Below are 15,654 nucleotides of genomic sequence, written 5' to 3' on the forward strand. Positions count from 1 at the left end.
CAATTTCCCCAAAGGGTGAAATGGCTACAAGATCAGACATTTTTTTCCCGTTTTGCTTACAAATGGTTATCAGTGTCATAGTATGTATTATTATTCTTTTCCTGGCTATGAAGCTACTCAGGACATATATCACTACTTGCTTTAAGCCTACTGTTAAAAGCAGGTGTAACATAGCCAGGTAATGGAAGCAACCTAAATGCCCATTGACAGACGAATGGATAAAGAAGATGTGGTACATATATACAATGGAATATTACTCAGCCATAAAAAGGAATGAAATTGGGTCATTTGTTGAGACGTGGATGGATCTAGAGACTGTCATACAGAGTGAAGTAAGTTAGAAAGAGAAAAACAAATATCGTATGTTAACACATATATGTGGAACCTAGAAAAATGGTACAGATGAACTGGTTTGCAGGGCAGAAATTGAGACACAGATGTAGAGAACAAACATATGGGCACAACGGGGGAAAGCGGCAGGGGTGGGGGTGTGATGAATTGGGCGATTGGGATTGACATGTATACACTGATGTGTATAAAACTGATGACTAATAAGAACCTGCTGTATAAAAATATAAACAAAATAAAATTTTAAAAAAGCGGGTGTAACAATGTTTATGTGACAATTCAACATAATTGATAAAATGTATAGCCTATAAAATGTATCCCCATTAGCATACATCTGAGACTGTCATACAGAGTGAAGTAAGTTAGAAAGAGAAAAACAAATATCGTATGTTAACACATATATGTGGAACCTAGAAAAATGGTACAGATGAACTGGTTTGCAGGGCAGAAATTGAGACACAGATGTAGAGAACAAACATATGGGCACAACGGGGGAAAGCGGCAGGGGTGGGGGTGTGATGAATTGGGCGATTGGGATTGACATGTATACACTGATGTGTATAAAACTGATGACTAATAAGAACCTGCTGTATAAAAATATAAACAAAATAAAATTTTAAAAAAGCGGGTGTAACAATGTTTATGTGACAATTCAACATAATTGATAAAATGTATAGCCTATAAAATGTATCCCCATTAGCATACATCTGTGCTTGTTCACTATGTCTGATTAGACGCCCCCTCCCTCCCACCACCCAAGTGGATAACTAGGCAAATCTCTTCTTCTTTTTTTTTTTTTTTCTCGTGAATGAAAAAAATGTCAAATTTTGGTCACAGCTCTAAGGCAGACGTTACATTTTTCACAAGGATGGAAGTGGAGACACCTAATGCTGGGCATTAAGGAGGTGGGTTCACATGGCCCTCACAGCACTATGGCCTGGACGATGGTCTCTGGGTTCTTGATGTCCTTCTTGCTCTGGACAGTCCTGTGCTACAGCTGGGCTGGGCTGGGCTTCAGTCATTCCCCAGCCTTGGCTTTTGCACACTTGATGGTCTGCTGCAGAACATGGTGCATGGCCGACATGGTATTTTCACAGGCCACCTTGAGACTGTTGAGTTGCTTGTGCATCCATGCCAGGAGCATGGCAGTGAAGAGGTCCCCGGTGCCTATGAAGACTGTGTACACCTTGCACATCTCCATGCGGATGCTCTGCATCATCACGGTGCTGTCAGGGGTCCGGGTCCTCTGGCTCCCTGGCATGGTCAGGTAGTTACTGCCCCTCGGGAATGGCAGGTCTGAGCTGGTGATGACCACTGTGTCAGGGCCCACTAAGTGCAGCATGTCCATCATTCACTGCTAAGTCTTCTTCCTGGCTGTGGATCTTTCTCCCGCTCAGCAACTCAGCCTCCAAATTGGTTGGGGGTTATGATGTCTGCAACTGGCATGACCTCCTCTCTGTAAACCAGAAGAAGGTCCTCAGGGAGGTAGATTGAACCTTCTCTGTTCCACTTGTCTCCCATCACGGGGATGCACACGACCAAGAGCCTGGAGATCTGCTGCTTCATCTCCTTCCTGGTGTCCACCACCATGGCCAGGAAGAACTTGTCTTGCATGTAACCTGTGAGCACATAGTCATATTTGTTCATGTTGTTCAGCTCCAGGCCCATCATACAGCTTGTGGAGCTCATCTGAGTTCAACACTTGGCCATTCCAGTGAGAGTAGACTGTGTGGTTTGAAAACTGGACAGAGTTCACTACATCAATCTTGAACCCCAAAACCTGTAGAGGGAGTGTGGCCGTCCGGTTGCCCACATAGCCATAGATGACATGGCTCTGAATGGCGAGCACCTGGCAATCTTCCTCCTTGCCAGGTCTGCCTCAGGGGCAGGGCCGGGCAGGGTCAGTGTCTCTGCTGCATGCTGGGGCTGTGCTCCACTTGGCTCCAACTGCACTCAGTCTCCACTCCACTGCAGCCCTGCTCAGTGCAGGCACTCTGTTTGAACGATGGGCCACCTCCCTCTTAGGCAAATCTCTATACATGTGTAAACAACAAAAAAGGAAGCCTAACACTGAGGGACATGATGGACCCAGGGCAGGCAGCAACTACACTGGCATTGAGGGACAGATATTTTGATCATCAGTGCTTTCTATTGAAAGATTTGCAATCAGAAGGGAGAAATAAAGGAAGGAAATTTTCACATATTGAGGTGTGGGAACGTCTGGTTTCTGGATTATACATGATTTGACTTAAATTTTATGTTAACCTAAATAGCCTGTTTGTGGTCTATTGAACATACATTGTATATCTGCTTTAATCATTAAAGAAAAGAGTACATTGACTAGAAGTAAAGAATGTCCACATTAACAATAAAGATTAAATGCCTCTCTTCCTGTGATTCCTTCAGTGATAAGACTGCCTTTCTAGGTGTCAAGGAGATACTGACTTGCTGTGTATGTGCTGATCTGTTTATTTTTGAAACCTTGAAATGATTGTATCCCTGACTTTTTTGATGTTCTTTGTTCTGACAAGATGTACAACTGTGCTGAAAACCATGCTTCTCCAGAGAAGTTCCTCAGATTAATCTGAGAGGCTGTCTCCCTGACCATAGTCCTTAATTTGGATCTAATAAAACTTTTATTTTCCTATTATAGATTTTTTATTTCTTATTTTTGAAGACATCTGTGTGAGAGCTGAAACAAGAAGGCAGACTAATGCCTTGCTCCACCTCACCTGGGCACAAGCATGTTAGAAATTACTCAAATTTTTTGTTGTCTACCACAAAAGTACCTTGAGTATTAATTTTGGAGTTACAAATAAATTTTAGCTAGTAGACAAATTCACAAATATGGAAACATCGAGTAGTTGGGCTCCACTGTATAGAGATATGGACTTAACACCCAGGAGAAAGAGCTAAAAGAATTAGAAATAGTTGCATCTGCAAACAGGACACTGGATGGCAAGGAGTGAGGTATGGGACTGTTGCTTTTAATCAAGTATAAATTTTAATTTGTTAACAAATTTAAAATGAATAATTTTTCAAAAATATTTTAAACCACTCCTTCTTCCATGACTTCTTCTCCCCTTCGCCCAGGCTGGTGGAAAATGTAATCCATCACTCTTGGGTTTCTCTTCCCTGACCTCCAGCATCTCAAGAAGATCCTGAGATTATTTTAGAAAAGGCAGAGCTTTCTGGAAGGGCTCTCTGGACTCCAGTCTCTCTGGTCTCTAAAAATTTGTCTTCTCTAAGTATTTGAAAGAAATGTCTCTCTTTTTCTGAGCCCAGTTTGAGACTGAGTCTTGCCCTGTAGCTTCCAGGGCCACAATGAATACCTCTCTTGCATTTTTTCTGGGAAGAGGATGGTTCTTGTGAAGGGGGCAGGGGCAAATGGCAACCTCAACTTCTCAGTAGGAATTGAAAATGGCAGTTGTTTCCAATCCTTGACCACTAGGAAGGGTAAGTTCAAGCTTGCAGTTTCCTGAGTCATGAAGGCAACATTTAGCCTTTTGGTGAGTGCTATCTGTGTCCCAGGCACAGTGTCTAGTTCTTTGTATGCATTACGTTACTTAATCCTCACAACCTAAGGGGACATTTTACAGATGAGGAAACTGAAGCTTAGGGAGCTTAAGCAATTTGCTCAAGGTCACCCAGCTACTAAGTGGCAAACTTGGGATTTGAACTTACACCTGGTTAACTCTCAAACCAATGCTCTCAACAGCTCACAATACTATTGGCACACACATGCAGTATTCCTTATGCAAATTTCCAATTCTACTTAGTTTTGATAGGTTGAATTTCTGGCAGCTTCTCGGAGTTTATTTCCATTTATGAGGACTTTATCTTGGCAGGATGGTTTCCTTAGAGTCCACCGAGGAATGTGTGCTTTTTGTTGCTTCTCACTTTGTTTAGACTGTCCCTTCCATCTGTACTGCCTTCCCTGACCCTTTCTTTGTGTATAATTCCTACCCATCCTTTAAGAACCAGCACTGTAGGTGGTGAGGCTGTGGGAAGCACAGGTGGAGGAAGGAGAAATTTTAACCTTGAATGAAGGTTGACATTTAAATTTTTACCTGGAACTGGACTATGTCTTACCAAACTGAGATTTTTTTTTAAAAGGACCACTGATGTTGGGAGCACTTTGCGTGATCTAAGAGGGCCCAGGTGTTTTATAAAAGTTGCCCTGATTTTCATCCAAGGAGGGAAAAATAAATATCCCTTCTCACATCAACAGGCAGAATGGGAAACAAATAAAATAGTTAAAAAAAATTATGCTGCATGAGTCTTGCTTAGTTATTGTACTAATAATGCATATATTTATATAATACTTAACGTGATTGCAAGCTTTCTACTGTTTGGATAAACATAATTTATTTTAAACCATTAAATCTACTGCTTGGAATTGTCTCCATTTCCCCCCAATTTAAGGTTATGCTGGACATCTTGCTAAATTTTTGTTCATGTATGTAAAAATTTAAAGGGTTTTGGTATGATTGCAAATTTTTTTTGCCAGAATATTCTCTCCAGCAATATATCAGAGCTCCTCTAAGATTATTATGCATTGTTACTACCACTGTCCTGTATTAAATATTGTGCTCTACTAGGCCCTTGGGATACCTGCCTTTGACACTCAACTGAAACAGCAAGAGACATATGGCAACAATATAATAATGATAATGTGTGTGTTTATTATTTTACAGTTTCATTTACCTTAATAAATGAACAGTTTCATGTACCTTTCACATTCAAGGCTTCTCAAACTATACTGTGCAGATGAATCATTTGGCTATCTTGTTAAGATGCAAATTCTGACTCAGTGGGTCTGGGTTGGGGCCTGAGAACCTGCATTCCAGCAAACTCCCAGATGATGCTGATGCCACTGGTCTCAAGACTACATTGTGAATAACTAGTCTTTGTTCATCTTAATTCCTGTGATAATCTAACAAATAACGAAAACCTCAGGTTAAGTAATTTGTCTTCAGTCCTGACAATGCAGCTTCTTTCAGTCATTAATTTGTTCACTCACTCACTCCTTTGGGCACTGTGGAGACTGCAGCCAGTGAAACCAAGCCCCACCTTTGCGGGACTTGTCTTCTAGTGGAGAAGACCGACTATAGGTGAGTAAATAAATAAATACAAATAAAACAATTTAACGTAATAAAAGTGTTTACAAGGAAAATAAAGCAGGACAAGAGATTGACTATTAACAGGGGTCTTCTGGATCTTAAGTTTACTCTCTATACTCATCGATTAAAGATATGACCTTCACTATTGCATAACACTTCGTAGGTCATGTTTTGCTATCAAACCTCTTCCCCCTACTTAGTTTTCACAATATCCTTGTGATAAGTTTAGACAAGGATTCCACACAATCCAGCTGGTGAACTATTCAAACTTCTTGAACTAAAATACAGAGGGAGAGAGGCACCTTCCTTAAATAAAAGGTACTGTAAAAAGTCTTTTGTTTTCATTTGAGTTGACAAAGGGACCCTTGGCCTCTTCTTGTCAATCTCACTCATCGAGGTCAAAGGGGAAGGGAGATGGGAGAGATGACTGATTGTGTGTGTGTGTGTGTGTGTGTGTGTGTGCACCACACTCAATCCATTTGTCTTTGAAGACTACGTCTAGTTGTTAGGATATTTTGGTTGTAGGCAACATAAACCAATTCTGCCTTAAAAGGGTAAACAAATAAAATTGAAAGATATGGTTAGGTAGGTATAGTTCACAGAATCAGGGAAAAGCTACCCATTAGACTTTGGAAAGCACAGAAACCACGGCAGATCAGGGATCTAGGGAGTCCCTTTAGTCTTCTTTCTTCAGACGAATGGGCTCCATATGGTTTCAGGCTTTGTGTCTGTTAGGGGTTGAATTGTATCCCGCCAAAATATATGTTGAAGTCCTAGCACCCAATACCTGCAAATGTGATCTTATTGGGACGTAGGGTCTTTGCAGATGTACTCAAGTTAAGACGAGGTCATACTGGAGTAGTGTGGCCAATCCAATATGGTTGGTCCCCTTATTAGAGGAGAAGTGACAGAGACGTGTGGGGAGAAGATGGTCATTGACAATGGAGGCAGAGATTGGAGTGACACATCTAAAACCCAAGGAATGCCAAGGATTGCCAGCAAACACCAGAAGATAGAAGAGGCAAGGATGGATTCTCCCCTACAGATTTCAGAGAGAGCATGGCCCTGTCAACAACTTGATTTCAAAATTCTACCCTCCAGAATTGTGAGACAAAAAATTTCTGTTGTTTTAAGCCATTCAGTTTGTGGTACTTTGTTATGGCAGCCCTAGGAAACAAATACAGTGTTTTTCTGCTCCAGGTTCAAACTCCAAGGAGCAAACATCTGAGTAGCCCAGCTTATGTCATGTGCACACTCATGAGATCATATTTGGAGGCGTGGGCGGTTCTTCAAAGGGTAAATAGATGCCGTTGCCAGCAGTAGGGAGAATGGGTGAGGGCAGCAAAATAAGGATATGCACCTGGTATGAACCCTTGTGTGTTGCTGGAGCCTCATGACCTGGGTTGGGGGTGGAGGAGTGATTTAGGAATGTTCAGGCCACTTCCTTGGGTAGCTCCAAACCCTGGTGATGTGTCTGTGAGTTCTTCCTGACTGGAGCAAATTCAAACCTCTTTACAAATTGAACATTATCACAAGGATCTTGATAACTATACTGAAATTTTCCATTTTTTAAATCACCCACGCACATATGCACCAACAAATAAACAATTTATCTGTTTACCCACCCATCCATCCACTCTTTGACCTACGCACCCTTCTCATCACTGTTAACTGATCTATATGCTTATCCACTCATCTACTCTACCACCTGTTCATCTAACTATCCATAAATGAGCACCTACGTCTGTCAGGCAATATTCTTTTTTTTCATTTTTTGGCCACACTGCACACCTTGTGGGAGCTTAGTTTCCTGGCCAGGGAGTGAACCCAGGTCCATGGCAGTGAAGGCACCGAGGATTAACCACTGGACTGCCAGGGAATTCCCCGTTAAGCAATGTTCTTCAGTTTGTTCATTCATTCACTCATTCATTCAATAAATCAATCAGTATTTGTTGAGTGCCTCCTCCGTGCTAGACAATGTTCTAGGTGCTGGAGATAAAGCAATGAATAAGAAGATATGGTCTCTGCCCTCATGGAGTTTGCAATATTGTTGTAAAGGTAGATGTTAACCAATAACTAGGAAGACAATATGTGAGGCAACTTCTCCTTTTGTCATAATTCCTTTTCCCCGATGCCTCTCTCTGTTTAGTGTGTATGGAAAACTTTGATTTTGGAAAATTTACAGAGCATATAGCGTAGGCAGATGACTGGATTAGAGAAAAGGAACATCACTTCCTGAGGTGAGTGAGATTGAAGTCCACTAGACTCTAAGCTCCTGGAAGGCAAGAAGAGTGTATATTTTAATTCATCACTTTTTCCCAGGACTTGTCACAGAGAAGGCACCAAACAAATATGTGCTAAATGATAAAAAGGGCAAATATTTACTCTGTAATTTCCTGAGTTTTGACCCTTTGAAATATTTTTTTTTCTGATTCAGGCACTTTCAAGATCATAGTTTATTTATTACTTCAGATAAAAAGATAGTATACATATTAGGGAATCCCTTAAAATTCAACTCTAGCATTATACAGCATCTATAACTTTTGCACTGAATGTTAACCAAAAAAAGCTCTAAACACCTGAAAGCCCCACTAGTAACATGAACTATGGTAATAAAAAATTTGACATTTAATTTGTTCAATATATAGTATTTACATTATGAAACCAATGGTGATACGATAAACAGTGATAAAGAAATAGTAAAAATAAACTTTAGAAAGCAAAGTTTTATATTCTTATAATATGCTAATTATCATAATTGTATATAAAAATTAAAACATAGCAGAGCTTTCTGTTACAGAATTCTTAGTTATTTGAGTTGTAGTCTTTACTTGCTAATGATTTACATGCAACATTTGCTAGTACTGACATTTGATTTTTTTCCCCCAAGAAAGTGTGAGTAGATATTTATTTAAGAGCAGACATTAATTTACTTGTGGACAGAAAAAGATAAAACTGTACTCAAGATTAGTACTGGTCACAAGCCTCTTCTCTATAGAAATGATAAAAATAGTAAGACCGAAAAAAAATTCCTGAAAGGAGATGCATAGGCAAAGAGTACCATGAATGGCACAGCTCAAAAAATCTTGGGACCAATTAGACACACATGTTTTCTCTCTCCTTCAATGATGAGAGGTCTATTTTGCCATCAAATTATAATAACTGTAGCAAGTAAGGGGTACCAGGTGTACAACTAATTAAACCTTGCAAAATACTAAGATGGGCAGGGGTGGCCAGAAGAAGGAACAATATCCATATAATTCAAACTATATACAGCATAACTAGAATGGGAGCTCATCCCAAACTGGTTATGTGAAACAATCAGACTTTTATGATTTAATAGTTAAAATTATAACAAGTGTAATAATACAATAGATTTACATGGAAAGCAAGAGCCAAGGGGCACTTTATATTATTTACTGTGTATTTCAGTTTAAAAATAATTTTGCTAAGTATACATCTAAACTGAGGTCTATGTATAAAATGTACTATTAGATACAGATATTTACCTCTGGTGACTTAAAGGTCTTTTTGTGACTTCTGTCTGAATTGCAGGCAGAATGCTAGATGTACATGCATATGTGGAAAAACTCCACCTGAGGTAATACAAAAGCTGTGCATGTGAGGAGCCTGGAGGTACTCTGACAGTCAAAACACACCAGAACCCAAACAGGCAACAGTGAGGATGGCAACAAGGAATGGAATGCCAGTATGGCAGAAAGAGGAAGGCCAGCAGAATCCTGCATACATACACAAAAGAAAAAGCCACCCACCATTTCATAAAACAAAAGTCAATTATAGTGTGGGAAGTGAAAACGGCAGAAAACCAGAAATCCACAGAAGACTGGCTCCTGTGAGAGAAAGGAAGACACTTGGTTCTGATCAGGGTCACTTGGTGAAGGCTGTCACGGTCGCCCACAGCACCTCATTGGTGCTGGCCTTCAGAGACTCCACCTCAGAGACCCTTTGAAATATTTAAGGACAATACTTAAAAAAAATAAAGACAATACTTAAACAAAAAGAAATTAGGGACGACCTTAAGGAATATTTTTACAGATTTCTGTAGCTGTTCTATCTCCATTGTAGAGATAAAAAAAACCATCCCAGGAGACTGAGAGGAAATATAGACAAAAGAATTCAGAATAGACAATTCAAAGATGATTGCACTTTAAGGACTCCCAAAGAGAAAAAATAAATGCTAGGAAAATCATTCTCAGCATTGTGAAGCTTGGCAGGACTCAGACAAAAAACTTATTTCAGTATATTTTCAACATACATTATAACGCTTTTAAAAATGCATTTTTCTCGATTATAAGATGCACATCAGTGGTAGAAGATGTAGAATGGAGAGCCCCATGGGGAACCTCCCTCTCTCCTCCTCAGAGGATCACCTGAGTTCTTCCACCCCCTTTTTGGGAGAGTTCCTGAATGAAAACCAAGCTGTTCCTATGCTCCTCTGAGAGTCCTTTACTGAGGAGACACCAAAGGGCAATAAGAGGGAATTTTATGGTACCGCTGGTAAGTGATGCCTTCAGTCCAGCTGCTTGGGACCCAGCTGGGAGAACTTGAGACAGGTGGCCACACCAGGGATATTAACAGATGGAGATTCTAGGTTTGAGAAGGTTGCCTTCATCTATTTCCAATTGAGGTGATCAGGTAGCAGTGGGGAGGATGGAACTGAGAGAACACAGCACCTCACACCTGCCAGCTGCTGAGTCTTTGGAAGTCTCTTTACAATTTCATTTATTTATTTTTACTAAAGTATAGTTGATTTACAATGTTACAGGTGTGCAACATAGTGATTCAGTTTTTAGAGGTTACACTCCATTTATAGTTATTATAAAATAATGGCTATATTCTTTGTGATGTATAATACATTCTTGTAACTTATTTATTTTATACATAGTAGTTTGTACTTAATCCCCTACTCCAATCTTGCCCCTCTCCCCACTGGTAAACACTAGTTTGTTCTCTATATCTGTCAGTCTGTTATATTCATCCATTAAAATTTTTTTTTAGATTCCACATATAAGTGATAACATACAGTATATTTGTCTTTCTCTGTCTGACTTTTTTCACTTAGCATAATACTGTCCAGGTCCATCCATGTTGCTGCAAATGAATCTTCTTTTATGGTTGAGTAGTATTCCATTGTGTAAATATGTCACATCTTTTTTTTTTTAGATTGATATCTTTCTACTTATTTAAATTATTTATTTATGGCTGTGTTGGGTCTTCGTTTCTGTGTGAGGGCTTTCTCTAGTTGTGGCAAGCGGGGGCCACTCTTCATTGCGGTGCGTGGGCCTCTCACTCTTGAGGACTCTCTTGTTATGGAGCACAGGCTCCAGATGTGCAGGCTCAGTAATTGTGGCTCATGGGCCCAGTTGCTCCACGGCATGTGGGATCTTCCCAGACCAGGGCTCGAACCCGTGTCCCCTGCATTGGCAGGTGGATTCTCAACCACTGAGCCACCAGGGAAGCCCACCACATCTTCTTTATCCATCATCTGTTGATGGGCACTTAGGTTGCTTCCATACCTTGGCTATTATAAATAATGCTGCTATGAACATTGGGGTGCATATAACTTTGGAAGTCTATTAATTAAAATCCCAGAAACACACAAATTTTTATCCATAAGCCACTATCCAGAAATGATAAACTTGTTAATATTTGGATGTAAGTTTCTTTAGTCATTTTTTTCTGTCTCTATATAGAAAAATATACAGAAAAATATTTTTGACAATAATAAGGTTCATATATACACTGTTTTATAAACTGCCTCTACCATCTAAAGGATTAATGTATAATACATTATGTATTAATGTATTTTTTTCCCCATTAAATATTATTAGTCAATGGATATTTGTTTACTACCTGGCCCTACTATGCTACTTGCCGAGGGATTTAAAAAAAAAATAAATTTATTTATTTATTTTTGGCTGCATTGGGACTTTGTTGCTGTTCATGGGCTTTCTCTAGTTGCAATGAGAAGGGGCTTCTCTTTAGTGTGGTCCACAGTCTTCTCATGGTGGTAGGTTCTCTTGTTGTGGAGCAGAGGCTCTAGGCGCACGACCTTCAATAGATCTGGTATGGAGGTTCAGTAGTTGTGGAGCAGGGGCTTAGCTGCTCCACGGTATGTGGGATCTTCTGGGACCAGGGCTCGAACCCATGTCCCCTTGCATTGGCAGTAGGATTCTTTATATATATATATATATATATATATTTAGGTCCATTTTTTTAAATTAATTTTTTTATACGGCAGGTTCTTATTAGTCATGAATTTTATACACATCAGTGTATACATGTCCATCCCAATGTCCCAATTCATCACACCTCCACACTCCTCCCCCATGCCGCTTTCCCCCCTTGGTGTCCATATGTTTGTTCTCTACATCTGTGTTCTCCATTTCTGCCCCGCAAACCGGTTCATCTGTACCATTTTTCTAGGTTCCACATATATGTGTTAATATACGATATTTGTTTTTCTCTTTCTGACTTACTTCACTCTGTATGACAGGCTCTAGATCCATCCACGTTTCTACAAATGACCCAATTTCATTCCTTTTTTATGGCTGAGTAATACTCCATTGTATATATGTACCACATCTTCTTCATCCATTTGTCTGTCGATGGGCATTTAGGCTGCTTCCATGACCTGGCTATTGTAAATAGTGCTGCAATGAACTTTGGGGTGTATGTGTCTTTTTGAATTATGGTTTTCTCTGGGTATATGCCCAGTAGCGGGATTGCTGGGTCATATGGTAATTCTATTTTTAGTTTTTTAAGGAACCTTCTGGGTTTATGCCCAGTAGCGGGATTGCTGGGTCATATGGTAATTCTATTTTTAGTTTTTTAAGGAACCTCCATACTGTTCTCCAGAGTGGCTTGGCTGTATCAATTTACATTCCCACCAACAGTGCAAGAGTGTTCCCTTGTCTCTACACCATCTCCAGCATTTGCTGTTTGTAGATTTTCTGATGATGGCCATTCTGACAGGTGTGAGACGATATCTCATTGTAGTTTTGATTTGCATTTCTCTAATAATTAGTGATGTTGAGCAGCTTTTCATGTGCCTCTTGGCCATCTGTATGTCTTCCTTGGTGAAATGTCTATTTAGGTCTTCAGCCCATTTTTGGATTGGGTTGTTTGTTTTTTTAATATTGAGCTACATGAGCTGTTTATATATTTTGGAGATTAATCCTTTGTCCGTTGATTCATTTGAAAATATTTTATCCCATTCTGAGGGTTGCCTTTTAGTCATTTTTATGGTTTCCTTTGATGTGCAAAAGCTTTTAAGTTTCATTAGGTGCCATTTGTTTATTTTTTGTTTTTATTTCCATTACTCTAGGAGGTGGATCAAAAAGGATCTTGTTGTGATTTATGTCATAGAGGAGTCTAATTCCTCCAGCTCCGTTTTTTTCCCCTCAAGACTGCTTTGGCTATTCAGGGTCTTTTGTGTCTCCACACAAATTTTAAGATTTTTTGTTCTAGTTCTGTAAAAAAATGCCATTGGTAATTTGATAAGGATTGCATTGAATCTGTAGATTTCTTTTGGTAGTATAGTCATTTTCACAATATTGATTCTTCCAATCCAAGAGCATGGTATATCTCTCCATCTGTTTGTTAGTATCATCTTTAATTACTTTCATCAGTGTCTTATAGTTTTCTGCATACAGGTCTTTTGTCTCCCTAGGTAGGTTTATTCCTAGATATTTTATTCTTTTTGTTGCAGTGTAAATAGGAGTGTGTCCTTAATTTCTTTGAGAGTGGACATCCTTGTCTTGTTCCTGATCTTAGAGGAAATGGTTTCAGTTTTTCACTATGAGAATGATGTTTTCTGTGGGTTTGTAATATATGGCCATTATTATGTTGAGGTAGGTTCCCTCTATGCCCACTTCCTGGAGAGTTTAGGTAGGTTCCCTCTATGACCACTTTCTGGAGAGTCTTTATCATAATTGGGTGTTGAATTTTGTCAAAAGCTTTTTCTGCTTCTATTGAGATGATCATATGGTTTTTCTTCTTCAATACGTTAATATGGTGTATCACATTGATTGATTTGCATATATTGAAGAATCCTTGCATCCCTGGGATAAATCCCACTTGATCATGGTGTATGATTCTTTTAATGCATTGTTGGATTCCGTTTGCAAGTATTTTGTTGAGGATTTTTATCTATATTCATCAGTGATATTAGTCTGTAATTTTCTTTTTTTGTAGTATCTTTCTCTGGTTTTTGTATCAGGGTGATGGTGGCCTCATAGAATGAGTTTGGGAGTGTTCCTTCCTCTGCAATTTTTTGGAAGAGTTTGAGAAGGATGGGTGTTAGCTCTTCTCTAAATGTTTGATAGAATTCACCTGTGCATCCATCTTGTCCTGGACTTTTGTTTGTTTGAAGACTTTTAATCACAGTTTCAATTTCAGGGCTTGTGATTGGTCTGTTCATAGGATTTTTGCATCTATATTCATCAGTGATATTGGTCTGTAATTTTCTTTTTTTGTAGTATCTTTCTCTGGTTTTTGTATCAGGGTGATGGTGGCCTCATAGAATGAGTTTGGGAGTGTTCCTTCCTCTGCAATTTTTTGGAAGAGTTTGAGAAGGATGGGTGTTAGCTCTTCTCTAAATGTTTGATAGAATTCACCTGTGCATCCATCTTGTCCTGGACTTTTGTTTGTTTGAAGACTTTTAATCACAGTTTCAATTTCAGGGCTTGTGATTGGTCTGTTCATATTATCTACTTCTTCCTGGTTCAGTCTTTGAAGGTTATACCTTTCTAAGAATCTGTCCATTTCTTCCAGGTTGTCCATTTTATTGACATAGAGTTGCTTGTAGTAGTCTCTTAGGATGCTTTGTATTTCTGTGGTGTCTGTTTTAACCTCTGCTTTTTCATTTCTAATTTTATTGATTTGAGTCCTCTCTCTCTTTTTCTTGATGAGTCTGTCTAATGGTTTATCAATTTTTTTTAATCTTCTCAAAGAATCAGCTTTTACTTTTATTGATGTTTGCTATTGTTGTCTTTGTTTCTATTTCATTTATTTCTGCTCTGAAATTTATGATTTCTTTCCTTCTGGTAACTTTGGGTTTTGTTTGTTCTTCTTTCTCTAGTTGTTTTAGGTGTAAGTTTAGATTGTTTATTTGAGGTTTTTCTTGTTAGGTAGGCTTGTATAGCTATAAACTTCCCTCTTAGAACTGCTCTTGCTACATCCCATAGGTTTTGAATTGTCGTGTTTTCATTGTCATTTGTCTCTAGGTATTTTTTCATTTCCTCTGTTTTAACCTCTGCTTTTTCATTTCTAATTTTATTGATTTGAGTCCTCTCTCTCTTTTTCTTGATGAGTCTGTCTAATGGTTTATCAATTTTTTTTAATCTTCTCAAAGAATCAGCTTTTACTTTTATTGATGTTTGCTATTGTTGTCTTTGTTTCTATTTCATTTATTTCTGCTCTGAAATTTATGATTTCTTTCCTTCTGGTAACTTTGGGTTTTGTTTGTTCTTCTTTCTCTAGTTGTTTTAGGTGTAAGTTTAGATTGTTTATTTGAGGTTTTTCTTGTTAGGTAGGCTTGTATAGCTATAAACTTCCCTCTTAGAACTGCTCTTGCTACATCCCATAGGTTTTGAATTGTCGTGTTTTCATTGTCATTTGTCTCTAGGTATTTTTTTACTTCCTCTTAGATTTCTTCAGTGATCTCTTGGTTATTTAGTAACGTATTGTTTAGGTTCCATGTGTTTGTGTTTTTTACGTTTTTTTCCCTGTAATTGATTTCTAATATCATAGGTTTGTGGTCAGAAATGATGCTTGATATGATTTCAATTTTCTTAAATTTACTGAGGCTTGATTGGTAACCCAAGATGTGATCTAGCCTGGAGAATGTTCCATGCGCACTTGAGAAGAAGATGTAATCTGCTGTTTTTAGATGGAATGTCCTATATATATCAATTAAATCTCTCTGGTTTATTGTGTTTAAAGCTTGTGTTTCCTTATTAATTTTCTGTGTGGATGATCTGTCCATTGGTGTAAGTCGGGTGTTAAAGTCCCCCACTATTAGTGTTTTACTGTCGATTTCCTCTTTTATAGCTGTTAGCAGTTGCCTTATGTATTGTGCTGCTCCTATGTTGGGTGCTTATATATTTATAATTGTTATATCTTCTTCTTGGATTGATCCCTTGATCATTATGTAGTGTCC

At 38.7% G+C, this 15,654-nt stretch overlaps 1 pseudogene; it reads right to left on the reverse strand.

The window, feature by feature from the left end:
• Positions 1 to 1,270: 1,270 nt before the first annotated feature.
• Positions 1,271 to 15,654, reverse strand: part of LOC102976920 (pyridoxal kinase-like) — an 18,199-nt pseudogene continuing 3,815 nt past the window's right edge.

This window comes from Physeter macrocephalus, chromosome 14, assembly GCF_002837175.3.
Source record: "Physeter macrocephalus isolate SW-GA chromosome 14, ASM283717v5, whole genome shotgun sequence".
Taxonomy (NCBI): Eukaryota; Metazoa; Chordata; class Mammalia; order Artiodactyla; family Physeteridae; genus Physeter; species Physeter macrocephalus.